Source organism: Salvelinus namaycush, chromosome 3 (genome assembly GCF_016432855.1).
Source record: "Salvelinus namaycush isolate Seneca chromosome 3, SaNama_1.0, whole genome shotgun sequence".
NCBI classification, from domain to species: Eukaryota; Metazoa; Chordata; class Actinopteri; order Salmoniformes; family Salmonidae; genus Salvelinus; species Salvelinus namaycush.
In genome coordinates this window covers 29,916,790-29,922,789 of record NC_052309.1, presented here as the reverse complement: position 1 = coordinate 29,922,789, position 6,000 = coordinate 29,916,790, and positions in this window count along the sequence as shown.

Here is a 6,000-nt window from a genome sequence, read left to right as displayed (position 1 = left end):
AAACAAACACATTCATCATTAAAAAAGTCCTCAATCAGCTTTCTGAATTGCCCTAGAGGCACCAAAACAAGAACATTTTAAAGCTGATATACCTAACTCAGTAGAGACCAAAGGAATATCTAGAGTTAACATCGCTGAGACCGAGTGTGGTATGTTACGAGTTACCATGGTCTCAGCAATGATGTTAGGTACAGGGGGACTTTTTATAAAAGGGCTTTATAATGAAAACATAGCATTGTAATAACCTACGTGACAATCAACCAACTTTCTGGTAGAGAATGCAGTGATGAGTGCAAAAAGTGTTGCCTGTAATAAAGCGCAGTGTGCTATGATAAACTGCATCTAATTGCTTTTTATGAAGTGGCAGCTGCGTTCATATAGATGACGTCGCCATAGTCTAGGACCAATAGGACTGTTGACTGAATAATCTGCTTTCTATTTGGTGAGAGGCAGACCTATTTCTATAGAAGAAGCCCATTTTTATCCTCAACTTCTCAATATGCTTTTAAAAGACACAAATATCTGGATAGATGTCAAGCTAAGTAGGGACAAGATCAATATGGACATGATCCAAAGTACATATGCTTAAATCAGATATTTTTATGCGCCTTAGAGAACAACATATACTTAGTTTTACCTGCATTCAATATTCATTTCAGATCAAAGTTTTTCTGTAATAGAATGAAGGCAGACAGTAGTTCAGATAGAGCCTGGTTGTCACGACTTCCACCGAAGGTGGCTCCACTTCCTGTTCAGGCGGCGCTCGGCGGTCGTTGTCACCGGTCTACTAGCTGCCACCGATCCCCTTTTCCTTTTCTGTTGGTTTTGTCTTATTGGTTTCACCTGTTTCTGGTTTGGGGTTTGTTTAGGGCTATTTAAGCCGGTTATGCCCGCCTGCTGTTGTGCGGGCTTGTTTCTCTGTTCGGTTTTGTGGATGTGTTATTTTTGTATTTCTCCGGACTGTTTGTGTCTTGTTTTTGGGCCGGTCATTTTATGCACCTGGTGTTTTGGCGTGACCTTTCTTTCACCGGAATAAATACGGTTGTCCTTAACCCTCTGCGCCCGACTCCGCACCCACTACTCCTAGTCGCGTAACAGAAGCCCGCACCAACGCATGGAGTCAGCAGGAGCAGCGGCAACCTCTCTCCCATCTATGGAGGAACGCGTCCTCTATCATACGGCCATCCTCCATCGTATCGGGTCAGCGATGGACCAGATGATGGAGAGGAGTGGTCTCCCTATCTCGCCTCCAGCTCCTCCGACGGCTCAACCCACTCCTCCGGCGGCGTCCGGCCCCAGAGCACTTCGTCTCGCGCCCCAAGGGAGTACGATGGAGCGGCGGCTGGGTGCCAGGGATTTTTGCTCCAGCTCGAGCTATACCTGGCTACCGTTCGGCCGACTCCCTCTGGTGAAGAGAGTGTGAGCGTCCTCGTCTCCAGGGCCCACTCCAGGGCTCTGCCCGTCATGGGCAGAGCCCTGGAGTGGGCAAACGCAGTTTGGAATAGCCCAGACTCTGCAAGGGACCACTACTCAGAGTTCACCCGCCGGTTCCGGGCCATGTTCGGCCACCCTCCGGAGGGCCGAGCGGCGGGTGAACGGCTGTTCCACCTTAGGCAGGAGACGAGAAGCGCGCAGGACTTTGCGCTGGAGTTTCGGACCTTAGCCGCTGGGGCGGGGTGGAATGACAGGGCCCTGATGGCCCACTACCGGTGTAGCCTCCAGGAGGATGTCCGCAGGGAGCTAGCTTGTCGGAACGCCACTCTCTCCCTCGATGAGCTCATAGACATGTTGATCCGACTGGACAATCTGCTGGCTGCCCGCGGGGGTTCAGAAAGGGCCCTGTCAGTTCCACCTCCTGGCCCTCCCGCTCCCATACCTATGGAGTTAGGGGGGGGCCACATTGAGGGGAACCGGAGGAGGAGGCTCCTCCTACACCAGCTGTGGTCGGAGAGGACACACTTCCGACCGGTGCTGGAAGAGCTCGTCTGGGAGTCGAGAGGGCAGGCAGAACACTTCTCGGTCACCCCAGGTGAGTCAGCACCAAACTCACCCAGAGCTCCCTGTTGGTCACATGTTTTTACTAATTTCTTTTCCTGAGTTTTCTCCCTCTCTCCAGCATTCAGGTGCAGCTGGGAACTTTATGGATCGCGGACTCGCCCGTAGGTTAGTGATTCCGCTGGTGCTGATAGATCCACCCTTCCCCGTACACTCCTTAGATAGCCGACCATTAGGGTCAGGGCTGGTCAGGGAGGCCACGGTTCCACTGGACATGGTAACGCAGGGGGATCATGGGGAGCGGATTAGTCTCTTCCTTATTGATTCGCCTGTGTTTCCAGTGGTGCTGGGGGTTCCCTGGCTTGCTCGTCACAATCCTAGGATTTCATGGAAACAGGGGGCTCTCCAGGGGTGGTCAGAGGAGTGTTCAGGTAGGTGTATAGGAGTTTCCATTGGTGCCACGTCGGTGGAAAGTCCAGACCAGGTTTCCACTGTGCGCATTCCCTCAGAATATGCCGATTTGGCTATCGCCTTCTGTAAGAAGAGGGCGACCAAATTACCACCTTATCAACGGGGAGATTGCGCAATAAACCTCCAGGTAAACGCTGCACTTCCCAGGAGTCACGTGTACCCATTGTCACAGGAGGAGACAGTGGCTATCGAGACATATGTCACTGAATCTCTGGGACAGGGGTACATTCGGCCCTCCACGTCACACGTCTCCTCGGGTTTCTTTTTTGTGAAAAAAAAGGGAGGTCTGCGTCCGTGCATTGATTATCGAGGTCTCAATCCCATCAGTGGCGTTTAGTTACCCGCTAACTCTCATCGCTACAGCGGTAGAATCATTTCACGGAGTGCGTTTTTTCACTAAACTGGACCTCAGGAGCGTGTATAATTTGGTGCGTATTCGGGAAGGAGATGAGTGGAAAACCGCGTTTAGTACCACATCTGGCCATTATGAGTACCTCGTCATGCCGTATGGGTTAAAGAATGCTCCAGCCGTCTTTCAATCCTTTCTAGACGAGATTATCAGGGACCTGCACGGGCAGGGTGTGGTGGTGTATATTGATGATATCCTGATCTATTCCGCGCCACGCATCTGTCTCTGGTGCGCAAGGTACTTGGGCGACTGCTGGAGCATGACCTGTACGTTAAGGCTGAGAAATGGGTGTTCTCCAAACCAGCCGTTTCCTTCCTGGGTTATCGCATTTCCACCTCGGCGGTGGTGATGGAGTGTGACCGCGTTAAGGCCATGCGTAATTGGCCCACTACTCCTAGTCACGTAACACTGGTCAACCGCGGGGGCAATAGCATACACCACAGTATCATCGGCATATGTTTACAGGTTACAATTTTTTACAGCCAATATTGTTAACGTAAACAGTAAAAGGTACAGGACCCAGAATCAACCCCTGCGGTACACCTTTTTGTAATATCCAGGAAACCTGATTTAACACCATCAGTCAATACACATTGAGTTCGATCTGTCAAGTAATTTTTTTAACAGTTACATGCAGCCTACTCCAGGCCAATTGAGGAAAGCCTCTGAATTAGCAGTGAGTGATGAACAGTATCAGGTCAATGAAATGAAACAATGAAACAATGTTGCCTTTTATCCATACAGTTAAACACATAATTTATAACTAGGGATGCAGCAGAGATAGTACTATGACCTTGTATAAAACTCAACCGATGTACATTTAGAAATACATTTCAAAGATAAGAAAGATCTCAGCTGAGAATGAATCAAGGATTCTAATATTTTATGGGCCGCCTTCCAAATCTTGGGGATAGTACCAGATATAACCGTCAGGTTAAAAATATGGGTGAATGATTCAGCAATCAGGGGGGCAGAGAGCTGCAACAAAAATGGATCAAGGATATCAGCCTGTGGATTTTTCAAGTTATCTAGCACATCACAGAAAGAAAATTGTTGAAATGAAAACAAAAATTCACTAGAAGTTGATGGGTTAACCGTCGAGTTAGCTAGAGGCTGGCAGAGAATTGCTAGGCAGGAAAGAAGAAGAATTTGTACACTTTAGCGCACTTACCTTTAAAAAAATTGTTTATGAATTATATCAGAGTATGTAATGATTTTGCGAGAAATATGTATTTTTATGTACCTGACCAATATTTACAGTTACACCCATTTGTGCATGGCCATTCAGTTTCAAAACATCTTGAACAGTCTGATGGTTCTCAGTTCATATCTGTTTACAAATTATTTGGCACTCTACAGGACCCCAAGGCTATTTAAAGTTATTATTGGTATAATTCATATCTTACAATTAAAATAGTTTAAAAAAATAATTTGGCTGCTTGGCTCAGGGCCATTTTAACACTCCGTTACAATTGCCCCCAACCTTAGCAGTCAAACTCAAGAGAGTTGTGACATTTAGCCAACATGGTGATGAACATTATGCTAGTTTGAAATATTGGACAGTACAAAAAATATATACAGCCGGTGGAAAAAACTAAGTTCACCCCTAAAAACCAAACATTTGCATATAAAACGAGCAAATGTAGATATTTGGCAAAAAACCTTTCTAGTAGGGATAGAACCTAAACAGGCATGTACTGAGTGAGTTTCATTACTCTAAGCTTATTTCTGTTTGGAGAAATTCAAGTTGTTACAATTTCCACCGGTCTCCCCTACACAGTTTTGATTCAAACGATATGCCCAACACGAACCAGGCTGTGCTGGCTCTGATATTTTATTTTCACATTGTCCTTTCCAGCATGGCTCAAGCAACTCTGGTGGATGCGTACCCAGGCCAGTCCAGTACAGCTCGGCCCTATAGTATGAATCAGGCTAGTATACGTAATGCTCTAGTGCTGACTGTTTCAATGGAGCTGTGGATTTTTGCCAGGCGGTTTCTGATCGTAGTGCCTCTGTGCTTCATTGATTAATTATAGTCATTAGAGGTTAGAAAGTCACCTCAACTGGCGTTAGGGGTGAAAATCACTGCCTGATTAAAATGAATCAGAGTGGAAGCCTGCAGGAGGCCAGCCAGGGCCCCAGAGGATAAAGATAGGCTGGCTGCTGAGACCTGGTTAGAGAAAAGCACTATGATTTAAGACAAAGTCAACAGCTGCTGCTATGGAAAAGAAAGGACTCTTTTTTTCATTTGATGTCCTTTTATTATTTAAAAATACAGCACAAAAATGACACACCAAGAAAAATTAAAACAGGTTTGATCACACAATGTGCAAACAAACCCCCGAAAGAAAAATATTCATACAATATTAGTATACTTCTTTTAAAAGCTACAGTAAATATCATGTTAGTAGTTCTAATCATTAATTTCCAGAGTTGAGGGACTGCACAATATGACTCCCTAATGACTCTGTACAGTTTGTCAGCAGTTGAAAGTCTATTCTACTAACATACTATATATCTGGGCCCCCTCCAGACATTCAAGACGCGCACACACACACACACACACACACACACACAGTTCCCTGGGCTTGGAGAGAACTGACAGCTTTTCCACCTTGGGGTAGTGTATGGGGTGGGTTTTACTTCACATCCTGCCTCGGTGCAGCAGGAGGATGTGGCTGCTGTCCCATGGGTGTGAAGTTACACCTGCCACAATGAGGAGAGGCGCGGGGCTACTGTACAATTCAGAAAGCGCTCTACACCCATCACCTCCACCCCAAATCTACTACATTCTATTCACACACAGAATCGGGCTCTGTTACAATAACCATGCTAGTATACTATTTAGAATCTGGACACACACACATCCATGTCAAACTTATACAATCCATAACATGGCTGATCCATCAAATAATCATTAATCTTCATTCTAACTAAGATGCTAATGTGGATCCTGAAACAGAGCTACAGTAGTGCCCAGCTGAATGAGCAGGCGTTTCACCCTCTACTGTTATTGATAACGCCCAGTGATCATGTTATAGATACACATTAACCAAGCAAAGTACTGCAGAGCATCATTATACATACAGAGCATTAGAGTAAGTGTGGTAGGTTAAGTTCTAGAG